This window comes from Thermobia domestica, chromosome 9, assembly GCF_964235325.1.
Source record: "Thermobia domestica chromosome 9, izTheDome1.hap1.1, whole genome shotgun sequence".
Classification (NCBI taxonomy): domain Eukaryota; kingdom Metazoa; phylum Arthropoda; class Insecta; order Zygentoma; family Lepismatidae; genus Thermobia; species Thermobia domestica.
Window position 1 is genome coordinate 60,674,755 of NC_137462.1, and position 14,668 is coordinate 60,689,422.

A 14,668-nucleotide genomic window follows, 5' to 3' on the forward strand; every position below is an offset into this window, starting at 1 on the left:
ATATATATATATATATATATATATATATATTTTCTGTGTGTGTGTATGATAGCACATCTCTAGTACTATCTTTCGTATCATTTCCTGTAATGTTTTCGTAGGTACGCGCGCCTAATTGTAAGTATTTTCCGAAGTTAACTAGGTAATGATGGAATATCTCTGTACTTAATGACCCTGGATCATACTATACTAAGAAAAGGGGATAACAAACGAAGCCAAAACGAAATTGAATACTGAATATTGTTTGATCTAACAAGTCATAAAGAAAGCAATATACGACTAAGTCGTAGAGATATAGTAGGTAACAAAATTTTATTGCAATATTTTCCAGGAAGAGTAATAATATATAGAATTTGCGTGCAGATCTGTAGTATTTCTCTCTCTCTCTTGCTCGCTCGCTCTCTTTCTAGCATATCGCTGCACCTATGCATATTTTGACATGCAAAAGTTGGAAAATTGATTTTTATATATTCTACATACAAAAGAAAATAACCAAATCTAAAATTATGGATACAATTCTTATATCATTGCGTCACACATACAGACAGATTTTATTTCTCAAGTAATTTCTATTTAGAAGAATGGAATAAGTAATTGTGTTTTTTAAAAAATACTGTAACGTTTAAGAATTCCGTAGAATTTGTTGTTAATGTACTTATTTTTCTTTCAGAAGAAGGAAACAGGATAAAGTTGAAATCTCTGGTAAAAACTACTTTATCTAACAAAAATTCACTTGATAGGTCAGGAGACTAGGGATTGCTTCTCAGTAAATTTGAACGCTCATTCATTAAAACATATCTTCTTATACAGGGTGCACCAAAAAGATTTCGACTTTTCTTATACAGGGTGTACCAAAAAGAAACTTTACTTTCTTCGAAAACTCAAAGTTGCGGTGATTTGTTTCTAAACTAGTGTACTACGAGAATCAAAACTTGTATTTTGCTACAAAATGACACCAAAGCCATGTCTCCAAGACAAATAATAAATCAATATGAGTTTTCGAAGTTGTAAAGTTATTTTTGATACATCCTGTACATATGATTGCAAAAACATAATTTTAATATTATGGCTTGTATTCTTAAATACTGTTAGAGTGATCATCTCTGGTGTTTAATATTCTGACCCAACACTGTGTGTGTTTGTTTTATCGTGGTCTCTATTTTCTCCTATTTTCTTCATTCCAACATTATCGTCTATCTCATTATCACCGTCTCCTGTACCCTTGGTGCACAAATGTGGGACATTAAACTAAAAACAATTATATTCTTAAAACATGACTACTAATGGCTGTCTGTGCTTTGCCACAAGTTTGCATTTCCTTGCTATTATTTCTCAAATGAATAGTTTACGATAAATTTTGTTGAGGAATAAAAATTGAATTTGTATATACATTGATCCCAACAAATCTCTTGTGACGAGTGTAAGGTTAACCTACTAATTAGAAAACAACGAAGCTATAGTAGTGTTACTAGCACTTGTTACTACGAAATTAGTGTTTATTTTCTTTTTTCATGAATTCTAGCGTACCTCTGTACTCTTCAAATTCACGTAATATGTTAACAGATGGATTTGAAGGTAAACTTTGATCCACAAAATTGTTTCTACCGAGGTACTTAATCATTTTCTTTATAATAGTTTAAAATACGCATCGTTAACGTAACTTATCATGTTGTAGGTGCAAAAAGCTTCACTTTCTTCGTATGCTGCTTCCAAGATATTTTCTTTTCAAATTAAGTAATTACAGAAATAAAATTCAATAAAGTTAAGTAAGTGATAAAAAGGTGGGGGTTTTCTTCTAAATTTGGGGAAAAATTATTTGAGAGAATTTCTGATATAGAATTGTTTCCTTTTCTTTCCCTATATTAAATTTCTTATGACGCTCACTCATAGCCCAGATCTTGAACTCATTTTAGTTAAGAATAGCTACTCATTTAACTCATAGCAAGTTTCATACTTGTGCATGCCCAAATGTAATTTCTTGTAAGTTACTCAGTTACTCTTTGTGCTTTAGAGTATTTGCATTTTAAATCATTAGTGAGCCCTTTGTAGATTCCAATTCTTGTTACGTCATTCATACTTTAAATGCATATCTAGCTAAGTATATATACAGTGTGTTTCAAAACAATACCGACAACGTTTGGAAGGTGATTCCTGACACCAAGATAAGACAAAAAGTATAGACAACCTGGGTGCACAAATTCTTCCTTTCGGAATTATAGGCTGCTGAAAACATGAAAAATTGGACTTTGAAGGTCCATAGCTCCAAACCTATGGGACCTACCATAGTCGGGTTAAGACTTCACTTAGGAACTAGTATGTTTTCTATCCAAATATCCATGTTTCAGAATCCTAAGGTATTTACGCAACAATTTTTATAGAAGCAGTTTGGCTACGGTCATATAATTTTAAGTACTCACCAAATATCTCTATAAAAATTATTTCGGAAGTATCGCAGGATTCTGACACATGGATATTTGGATAGAACACATACTAGTTCCTAAGTGAAGTCTTGACCCGACTGCGGTTGGTCCCATAGGTTTGGAGCTATGGACCTTCAACGTCCAATTTTTCTTGGTTTCGGCAGCCTATAACTCCAAAAGGAAGCATTTGTGCACCCAGGTTGGTCTATACTTTTCGTCTTATCTTGGGGTCAGGAATCACCTCCCAAACGTTGTCGGTGTTGTTTTGAAACACCCTATATATATATATATATATATATATATATATATATATATATATATATATATATATATATATATATATATATATATATATAACTAAGTTTCTGCTGGCAACTGTACGCATAACCATCCATATCATTTGAAAGAGAATTCCATTACAAATAAAATGAACTTTGAATTATGTGACTTCTGTAGTACGGATACAGAACAAAAGATTGCTCGATTTAAAATAGTTTATTTATTCACTTTCTATGGAACCTAAGACAGGCGTTACCTTAATTATTCCTCTTTTTTTTTTTTTTTTTTGTCCAAGACTGAAGATCATATAAAACTCGAATTTTCGTTAATTATCATTTTCACAGAAGTTTACCCAACTATATTGGACCGAAGTTTACAGCACGCATAACTAATGAAAAGCCTTTAAGCCATGACCGGTTGAATTTTGTCGCATGCTCTGAAACTATTGCCCGACACGACAATTTTCACTGCAAAAAACTACGTCTGAATGCCTATATCTCCATTACTTCCTGTAGTTTCCATAAGGTAATGAAGATATGGTGTAGAATTCATTCTTAACATCCCAAATGCACAGAAATCCGTAGGTGTGACGTCAGATCTTTTAACAACAATATTATAAAAGGGAATAACAAATATTCCCGTTTCCAGTTTTGTGTTATGATAAGATTGGAGGGTATGGTTGAAAGCTTTTTCTATGTCCAGGTGTCATTCTTGTTGGCTCCGTACCAGAGATTCCTTTTTGATAGATTGAGGACCATGATGAAATGCTGGAAGAATGCAGCATTTACTTGGATGTTTTAGTCGACATTAAAGTTTGCTCAAATCCCTTTGTAACCATTTATATCGACAATTATGATTTTACAGAGAAACTTTCTCTACTTTGGTGGTAAAATCAGAGATGTCCATCCCAAGAAGTACCACGGTACGTAATTGGACGAATGTTACTATTTCAGGTGAAATTAATGTAGTTCTCACCCAATGGGACAACCGTCTTCCAGTTTGACCCCACCTAGCGTCTTCCATACAGCTTGCGGCAAATTGTATTAAGTTGAGCAATGAGGCGCGGAAGGATGTTCTGAATCTGGCCTTATTTGCGCTCCACAAACCAAGACAGCAACAAATACTGTATTTGATAGTTTATTGCGATTTATCTCTGGGACATGTCAAGTTGGTGTAGTAGATTCTCCTGGAATTACAGGGGACGAATTCCACGAAGCACCTTAGCGACAATTTAACGGGACAGAATGTTTCTACATGGACTTCATTTATGCTAAACTGTCCAGGATATCATTATATGATTAAACATATTTCTGACAGTGTTTCGCTATATTTTTTTTTTTCGAAAAATGTAATTGAAAAATTGCTAAAGTGTGCCCTTCCCACGGGTGGTATTTCACTAGTACCAACATGAAACTCTGGCATCTGCAAGCTGAGACACGACATCAATAAATAAGCAGCTTTTATTGTTCTCGTGCTCTTTGGCAAACATTACCAAATTTTCTGCATAAAATTTGATCAACCTTCCGTAATTAAAATATTTTACAGAAAAAAATTTCTTGACGATTTGTATGGGGTTCCTGAAATTGAAATAGGGAAATTTTGAAAAGGAAATTTGAAATTAGTCCTTTCTTATTCCTGCTAGTCACGTTATATTGACAAAGTGTAGAGGAGTTAGAAACTAAATCGAATTTTAAATAAAAGGAGTACGATTTGTTCCCTTTTTTAAGTATTCTGGAAAGCCATGTAAGTATAGTTGAAGGAAATCATGAGAAAAGCAGCCGTCGCGCTGTTAATTGGCTACAGGGATTATTTCTAGGTAAAATCTAGGGAAAATATCCTTTCCTTGTTGCTAAAACTGAATTAAATAATTTTAAATTACGATTTCATCTTATCTATTGAACATAAGTTGATTTTCGTGTATTAAAATGCTATGTAAAATCATTCGTTTTTGATGTGTTAATGAGGTAAGTAATAACCATGCACTACACTAGTATCTGCTTTCAGGTAATATAATTTAGCTCAATTAATAACATGTAATCCAAAACAAGGTGTTTATACTAAATACTATATCATATGCATTCTTACCGAAATTTGAGAAATAGACCAACGTATCCTTAGCCAAAATTTAGAGGAGATGGTACTAGGTACCTCTGGACCATGGTCTCTGTTCCAGACACCATGGAGCCTGAACGAGGGCCCACTTTCCTATAGTGTTTCTAATACTACTGTGAAATTGGAATGTGGTAAATAAATTACTGAATAAAATTTCCAGGAACTGGAAGTCACTAGCAAACTATCTTCATGCGCGTCTTCGTACCCTAGTAGCAGAAACAACTTGCAAACCGCTTGCTGTAAGCTTGAATTGCAAGTCGGTCAAGCTTGCATCCAGCTTGACTGGGAAACGTGCAAGCATGCCGCAAGCTGAATTCCAGTAACGAATTTACCAGGGGGGCAACCTTGCAATCAATGTTCCATTCAAGCTTGACGCAAGCGTTTTACAAGTGAAGTCAAGTCAATAGTCAATGAACGGCCAGTGATGCTATGACGCTCTACGAAGGGTCTAAAGCATCGTTTGCGAGTACAACAAAAGGCAGGTTGAATGAAAGCATGCGTTTCAATTGCAAGCGTAGAAAGCCAAAAGCCAAGCACGCGCCAACTGGCCGAAAGCTTTCTTGCTACGAGAGTAGCTATTCGATGAGGGTTCATGTTCTTCGGACGGTACACAAGAACTGATTTCTTTCAGATTCCATGTTAAACTGTAAGACAAAGATTCATACAGTTATATTGATTAAAGGTATCTTATTCTTTAAACTGAGAACAACAGTGATTTTCATAGAGAAAGCAATGGTATCTGAAAATCTCAAATTGAAATGTTGTGAATTATAATAGTAGACTAGACTATTTAGTCTAAAGGGCATAGACGTGGGACATTAAAGTAGAAATTTCATTTAATTCAATTTCATTTCAAAGGCTGAAAATATTAATATTACAAAGAAAAATATTTTTAAAAAATACAGAAGCTTTCTATATGTGGGTATGAAGATGAACTAAAAATAACTGAAAAAAGTGTTGTACGTAATTAGAATAAAAAAGAAACATGTCAAGACATTCAGAAAAATAAATTTTTATAGATATTTAAGAAAAGCGAGAAAGAGAGACTTGGAGAAAAATATATAATGAATAGACTATATAAATAATCAAAGATTAGGGTAGAGCCACAGCGTATTGAAACATTTTAAATTGGGACAACTAAGTTGCAAATATTACTTGGATCAACTCTACTTGGATCAACAAAACCGGAATTGGTAGCTATCTACAACTTCCGGTTTGAATAGACGGTTAAGGAGGAGAGTACCATCTACGGAACTCCTCGCTACCTCATACAATTCTTTCTCTGATACCTGTCAGCAGAAAGATGGACGGACATAGTCGTGCTATAAGACAGATGCATATGAATAATAATTTAAAAACCAAAAACTATTTTCCCATCTTTATCGCTATCTTCTAAAAAAGAATGCGCGTGTCCTTCTGAGGGTTTGGGTTTGATTATAAATCAAAGTTGAAAGTTCTTGTTTTCAAGTAAGCAACATGACTTAAAGAACTATCATACACCGGTGAAAAAGTTGACCACACATCAGTCAAGGAAAAGCCATTTGTTTATTCGAGGTTTGCACGCAGATATTTTTGTTGGGAGGGGTCAAATCTATTTGGGGGGGAGGGTCAAATACTACAAGCCACAAGTATTGAACGGATATTATTCTGTACCCTAGGGGGCACGGCGGCTCAGTCGTAGAGCGTCCAACTCTGGTGCGTGGGGTCTTTGGTTCGATCCCAGCTCTAACCAAATGGGTTTTGTGGTGGACAAACACATGTTTTCTCGGGATTCTCAGGTTACCTCCTACTTTATTCATGCCAGCATTGCATGTTTTTCTCATCATCACCGTCTCCTCTAGTCTAGCCGGTATAACCGTGGGACGTAAAACTGAAATATTTATTTCCATTTCATATTCTCCATCCGAAAAGACGGTAAGTAATTGTAAGCTGCTTCCGCCTACATTTTCATTAAGAAATATAGAAGTAGATTGTTTCTAATAAGAAAAAGAGTACAGATGAAGTGTGAGATCAAATTTTCATGTTAAGTCAATTCTTTCTGTTAAACAAGTATAATTTTGTTGAGAAAATGTACAAACGTATGTTGAGTTAAGATGATTCGGGGGATCAGACCCGGTGGAATCCCCCGTAGGTGCGCACCTATCTTGGTCGTAACTCTTAATAGGCTGTATCTTGGGGAGTTTTAACTTTTATTTATTATAACCATGTATGTACTTAGGGAGCAAGACATACCTTGAAATTCTTTATCCTCATTAACATTCATTTTATGTTATTTCAAGTTTTTCTAACATTTTTTTTTTTTTAATTTTGAAAGAGAAATCCACATTTTTATTCTGAGCACGCCCTTGTTAATCAATCTATGTCCATTCCTGCGAGTTAGTGCGATTGGAATGGAAAGAAAGAACCTAAATTTGTTGTAATTGTTAACAAATTTTTTTTCGTTTAATCGCAATTATTATTATCATTATTTTATGAAAGGTTAAGCAACAATGGTAGACATGAACAATGCCTCTCACTGTGAAAGTACATCCATTGTAACTAAATAATTGGAATACGAGGAATAGAAACATTGGTTTCGGTGCGTGTGTATACGTCTCCAACCAAACTGCTACTGTATTGATTACGTAGTGCGCGCGCACCAAGTTTTCTACTCGCCGTGAACAAATGTCGCGCCTTCCTCCCCCCGTACCTTACCCTTTGTCTCAGCGTGTATTAGGGGAGTAGTGAGACTGGTTCCACGGTCTTTCTATGTTTGTATGTGTACGCGTACAAGACGAGAGAGATGCGCCGCGACGCTTCCTCGCTTCGGCGTTACGTTTAAGACCGCCTCGTCCGTATACGGAACATCGTTATAGTTCACCTTCGTTTGGTTCTCGAGGTAACAGAGACAAGTAAATACGACGCGCCTACAAGTTAACTTTTGCTTTATTTTTTTGTAAAAATTGCAAGAGCTGGATAAGTGTTAAATAAATTACCACGCGAACATTTTTCTCAATAATTAACCTTAAGAACATGGTTTAAAATTCAACGTCTTCACTTATACAGTAAGTTTAATTATTTTATTTTAACATTTATACCAATTCCGTGCTTGGCAGTATAAAGTTTGTTTCTGAAATCAATTTGATCAAATTAACCTTTCTACACTACAAGTTGTTGTGTTCCTATTTGTGTGTGTGTGTTTCTACGTGTGTGAGTGATTAACACATATATTCTTCCCCTTCCGTGATTTTCGTGACAAGTGAACGAACGTCTAGTATTGATCCTTGCCATCAAGGTGAAAAGAAGCTATTTAACTGTCTGTTTACACTGTGATAGGAGGAAGCTATTTATTTCATGACAAACCTTATTACCTATTTTGTGATTCTTCTTCGTGTTCCTCGTGGTCCACAAATGATCGTGTTGTAGCAAAACAAACAAACAAACCTCTGTGATTGTAGGTTATCCATTCGTTCAGGGTCAAGATATAATCGCCTCCAAATATGCATGGTGGATCTCTGTTAGTAATTTCTTTTAAACTTGCATTAAAATGTGTTTGAAAATAATATAATCAGTTGGGTGACAAACTGGTTGGCTAAATGTAATATTTCAGTACATTCTACTATTAGTTAATAATTAATTGATTCTATTTTCATAAGTGAAATAAGAAAATTTGAATACAGCACTAAAATTACCAACATTTGTATATTTCAATACAGCTTGTAGTTCAGTAGCAAATACTCTCTTTATTTTGCTAGCAAATAATAATAATGATAATAACTTTGTTTTAAGTGCCACGAACAGTTCATCGGCAAAAATACAACTTTATGTTAAAACCATTGTAAAATCATTTTAAACAGACCAGAAAACTTGTAGTATGCAATGAGTATTAAGAGTAAGTTGAGGCTCTTGTCAGAAGGTTAATATATGTGAAATACAAGGTTCAAACTAGAGGTAAACGCACTAGAGGTAAACGCTCTACCATTTATTTATCTTAATATTATTATGATTATTATTTTGTAAATTACGTATTCAACTATAACAATCTCAAGTGTGTATAAAGTAACTTTTTTTTACGTTAAATAAATGATATTTGATTCCGTATGAAGAAAAATCAACATAGCCTCAAGTTCAAGTTTGCAGCTAAGAAATTTCTGTGATTTAAAAACAATCCCCACACATTCTTTCACAGTATGAAAAAATTAACATGAAAATTCAACCAAATATAATGAACGATCTTTACAGCGACATTCCCTTGATATAATTTATCTGAAGTTTCATTGCTATTCAAATTACAATCATTTATGAGACTTGAAAAATAGAAAAACTATTGTTTTTACTTCTTTCAACGTCAATTTTTTCTCATTACTATTTGCACAATCTTTCTTATATTAGCATATTTGTATGTTTCACTAAAACTATAGAGATACCTTTTCCAACTAGTATCATCATCATAGGTATTCTGCCTTTATTGGCAGGTCACTTGCCGCAGCTGAGAAGCTTCCATACTCCACGGTCCTCCGCTAACCTCTTCGTCTTCACATATGATCTTTCTGTTTTAATATCATCCATTTATTGTAGTCTCCTTCGCTCCCTCCCTCTCTTTCCCGCCGCCATACTCTGTAGGGCGTCCCTCATGATACAATCTCTTCTTAGGCAATGTCCCAACCAGTTTCTCTTCCTCTTCCTAATAATATCTAAAAGTGTTCTTTTCTCACCCACCATTTCTAACACTCTCTCATTCGTTTTCCGCTCGACCCAACTTATTCTTTCCATTCTTCTCCACACCCACATTTCGAAGGCTTCCAGTCGATTTTCGTCACCTTTACGTAATGTCCAAGTTTCCGCCCCATACAGTACAACACTTCATACGAAGCATTTTATGAGTCTTTTTCTCAACTCTTTCTTCAAGGTCCCACAAAACAGACTTTTCTTCCTCCTAAAGGCTTCTTTCGCCATTCCTATCCTTGCTTTTATTTCACCTTCACACTTCATGTCATTACTAAGAATACTACCCAGATGTCGAAAACTATTGACTTGTTCTATTTCCCCCCCTCCTACTTTTATATTTGGCTAGCATAGCTACACATTACTTAGGGAATGAAGATAAACTAGAACTTGAGAACTACAGAGTATGAGTGGGGAGCTTTTCGCACAACAGAAAATGCTTAAACATGTCATTGAAGTTATTAATAAGAGAAATATAAGAATGTTCCATGTTAAGAATTAAATAGCCCTTACTTCAGTTGGAAAGCTACTTTGTACATACTTATATTGATACATTAATACACATTTTAGCAAAATACGATGAATTAATATAATAAATCTTGTAGTTACAGTAGCTTCTAGAATATAGTTCAAAAGTAAGCTTCTCCAATTTTTATCTCTTTGCGGTGTTTTATAGGTGTCCTCTAAGTGAAAATAAGAATAATATTTCATGTACTCGTGTTGTTTCTTGCTAATGAAAACAAAGAAAATGTATTGAAATATGCAACAGTAGGTAATTATAGTCCTGGTATTACGTTTTACTAACAAAAACTGTAATTAATTAATTAACAATCAACAATCGAAGGTGCTACTATATTACATTTATGTCTTCGGTAGTTCAGTTTGATATAATTTTATGGAATTTTAAAAATAATTTTAACTAATCTCTCTATATATATTTAAGAATGAAAGTGACCACGTTTTTTTTCTTCATAGCTGTTGAACCACGAGACCGATCTCGATCAAATTTTCAACATAGATGAGGTTCGTGTCTGGGATGGTTTCCATTATTTCACTTTGACGGTGCAACTTAGAGGGGGAGGACGGGAAGATATTTAAAAATGATCAAAAATGACCGATATTAGTGTTGAATCCATAGTTTTCGGGACTGCTGAAACGAACAGTGGCACTTTTGATGCCGCTTAAATCCAAATTCAACCTTTTATGTCCAAATTGAAACGTATTCTCCAAGTGCGAAAAACGAGTATTCTGCTAATTGAACATATGATATAGTCATAAGTTCCTAATAGACCCGTAGATATGGGAGCGCCACGGGAGTATAGCCTCCCCAATTTCTGTTCCTCTAAAAACTTCGTGTAATCTGTTTAGATAAATGCATGTTTAAAAATTAGCAGCCAAAAATGTAAGTTGAACTCAAGATAGCTCCCTATAAAGTTAACCCATTAACCACTTATTAGTGTTCTAGCTATGGGTCGTCTGGTTAATGGTGGAATATACTTGTGAATGCTTTTGTATTTTCTATATGAAAGCAATTAATACAAGTGCATTGGCGCCACTTTACTAAAAGATAATACAATTTACGGAATGTACGTTATGAAAAAAAAAAAAACACACACACACACACAATTAGGTTAGACGAATCGAACAACTTACTTCTTTCTATCACAATGTGAACGCTTCTTCCTATTACACCGTGACAAGGTTTCTTTCTTTTAACTTGGTGGCAGGGATCAATACTACCTGTCAGGAAAATCACGGAAGGAAAACAATGCATACCAGACCTTGGTGAATAAGCAAATAAGCGCTGAAAATAAATTTTATGAAGGGATAATTTAGTCCATTTTAGTATCCTCCTTAAACAAGAAATTTTGGTTTAAATTATTCGGAAGTCATGCAAAGTTACCACCAATATTCCTACGGTAAAATTCGAAATGTTATTTTACCCACTTATTCCTCGTGTTTTTCGAAACCATCTAGTAATTGTTAATATCAAATTTTAGAAGACTCATGGTCAGAGTAATGATTATATATATATATATATATATATATATATATATATATATATATATATATATATATATATTGAACAAATTCCCAGATACAGCATAATTGTGCCATTTTACACAGGGAAATGTCAACAAGCGGGAAAAAAAGAAAAAGAATTTTAAAAAATAAACAACAACAATAACATTAATAGTATTAACAAAGAGTGCACAAGTAATATTATTTAGCCAGCACGCGTTTTATTGCTCTTTCAAACACCGGGTAGCTCGAAAAAATGTTCACCTCACTTGTTAGATTATTATAATAGTTGGGTACTCGGTGAAAAAGAGACCTCTGTATAATTGTCAACCTAGGGCGTGCAAGATGGAATAGGTGGGTATTCCGAGTTTTGCGGGAAGGGACATGTAAGGATAATTGTTGAATTAGGGTTTCTGATCTTATGTTCCCATTTACAATCTTATGAAGAAACTTCAAATCAGAGTTATTTCAGCGTACTTCCGGCGTCTGGATATTAAGATATCGCAAAATTTCGTCCTTAGGTAATATTCGAAGTGCGGGAACACGAAAACGTACTACTGCAATAAAGAAATTGAGAACAGACTCAAGTCTAGAGAGATGTGTAGGTGCGGCCATGGCCCATTTGGGAGAGCAGTATTCGATCTTGGGTGCTATTAGAGTTTTATAGAATGTTATTAATGATGCCACAGTACGTAGTTCAGTGAATCGGTAAAGAAGCCCCAGCATACGCATTGATTTCTTAACTATTGAGGAGATGTGGTCAGAGAACGAGAGTTTCGAATCAAAGATGACATCAAGATCATTATGACTGGCAGAATGTGTTATAGGGGAATCGTTAATATGGTATTGGGAGGGAACAGGACACTTTTTCAGAGTAATTGTAATAGCGTCACATTTCTTACTGTTAAGTTTCAATTGCCATATTTCACACCAGTCTACAAGATAATTTATGTCTTCCTGTAGGGCAATTGTGTCATGGAAACATGATATTTCTCTATATAATTTGCAATCGTCAGCAAAAAGCAAAAGGCCACTAGGATTAACTGATAGGTGAGAGCAGAGATCGTCCATATACAGGACAAATAGCAGGGGCCCTAGTACGCTTCCCTGAGGCACCCCCGAGATCACAGGTTGGGGGTTAGAAGTCGCCCCTGAAATAACAACTTTCTGTTTACGGCCCTTTAGATAGCTGGTAATTAAAGAGAGAAATTTACCATGTACATTAAACCTATTGGAAAGCTTGTGGAGAAGAAGAATGTGACTGACAGAATCAAAGGTCTTTGAGAGGTCAAAATAAATGACATCTAATTGAGTATTGTTATTTATACATTGAACTGCGCAAGAGAGAAGAGTACTTAAGTTTGTGAGACTTGAGTTTCTCGGTAGAAAGCCATGCTGAGAGGTGTGAATGTAAGGTGACGTGAATTTGAGAAGCCTGTCTTTGATTATTTTTTCGCAGATAATAGATATTACAGAAAAAAGAGATATTGTCGTATAGGAGGATACTTGATCTTTAAGTCCTGATTTATATATATATTGGGGTCACATGAGCTAGCTTCCAGCTGGTGGGATAATATCCTTCTCTGAAGCATCTATTGAATAGGATGGATAAAGGAACTGAAATAGCTGAAGCAGTTTTGTTAAGATAGAGAGAGCCAATGTTGTCGGGCCCAAGAGATCTATGTGGAGAAAGCGACTGCAAGAGAACCAAAACCTCACCCGGGGTGGTAGAGAGGTGTGATAAGGTGTTAGTACAAATGGGGAGGAGAGGGGGAAGATGGGTTGTAGGGGGAAAGGCGGTAAATGTTTTACAGAAGTAGTTATTAAAAAGGTCAGGTCTCTGACCATCACTAGCTTCAAAATTCTCCTCATTAACTGTTGCTGGTATGCCAGGAGATTTCGATCGATTTATATCACATCGAATATTTATCAGCTTTTATCACATCACTTTGACTAAGTTGTATTTCTTCTACACGGAAAACAGAGAATAAAAACGTATTAAATAATGTTTTAGTTATTTCGTATCGGAACTAAAAGCTTATTGACAATGTGACAGCAAGTTTTGGAATTTTTGCTTTTATTTATTAAAGCTAGAAAGCGTATAATTAATGAAAAGGTTAATGTCATTAATGAAAAGGATTATGAAAAAATGTGTGTGTGTGGTGGTGGGGGGACGGAAGAACCTGCTGAAAACAGCTTATATTACGCTTTTCACGTTTCTATTCATGATTTTAACCTTTCTATTCAAAAATAATGACATTACTCATGAACGTTGTGTTACGATTACATGTAACTTGCAAATATGATATTTCTTCGCCATTTACAAAAGCTACCTGAGGAGTGATTTTTTAAAATATTTTTTTACATTGCTCATACATTCTGACAAATTGAATCTACATGTGCATGACAAACTTGAAAAAATGAAATGAAATCTTTGAGTTTTACGTCCCACGGTTATGCCGGTTAGGCTAAAGGAGACGTTGATTATGAGAAATGAATGAAATGATGGAATGAAGAAAGTGGGAAGAAATGGGAGAACCCCGAGAAAACCCACGCACACCGTGTTTGTCCACCACAAAGTTCACTTGGCGGGGGCTGGAATCGAACCCGGGACCCCAAGCGCCAGAGGTGAACGCTCTACCACTGAGCCATGACAAACTTGAAATCTATACTGACAAAATACGAAGACAATAAAACTTAAGCATCTTCATGGTTTATTTTACCGAATACAAAAGATTGAGTAAGTGATTTACTTATTTTATTTTGACACCTGTTTATTTTTTTTATTATTTTTTTTGCCAATGCTAAAGGATAACTTAAATAATAACTATTAATAATCATAAGTGAACTTTTCTTTTTTCTCAACCCCATTAAGTATTTAAAAAGTCATATTTTTGTGACAGATCGTATTAGTGATATCGATATCTAAAAGTAGTTGAAAGTATTGTAACATATTATACATGGAAGTGAATAAATGGAAATGTTTAAGTCACAAATGTCCCAGTAAAATCTCAATTACCACAGAAGTTACAAATAAACTATTTCCAAGAACCGAATTTCTTTGATCGACAACTGGAATCGGAAGTGCAGATTGAGAACAGCTTAGTGAGCATAATAGTGACTTTTTTTTT

At 34.8% G+C, this 14,668-nt stretch overlaps 1 protein-coding gene across 1 annotated transcript in view; it reads left to right on the forward strand.

Annotated features, from left to right (window-relative positions):
• The first annotated feature begins 7,529 nt into the window (after positions 1–7,529).
• Positions 7,530–14,668, forward strand: part of LOC145694005 (uncharacterized) — a 366,213-nt gene continuing 359,074 nt past the window's right edge. The window contains exon 1 of the mRNA XM_081770149.1: positions 7,530–7,855. The gene's annotated coding sequence lies outside the window, so the exon portion shown is untranslated. The remainder of the gene's footprint in view (positions 7,856–14,668) is intronic.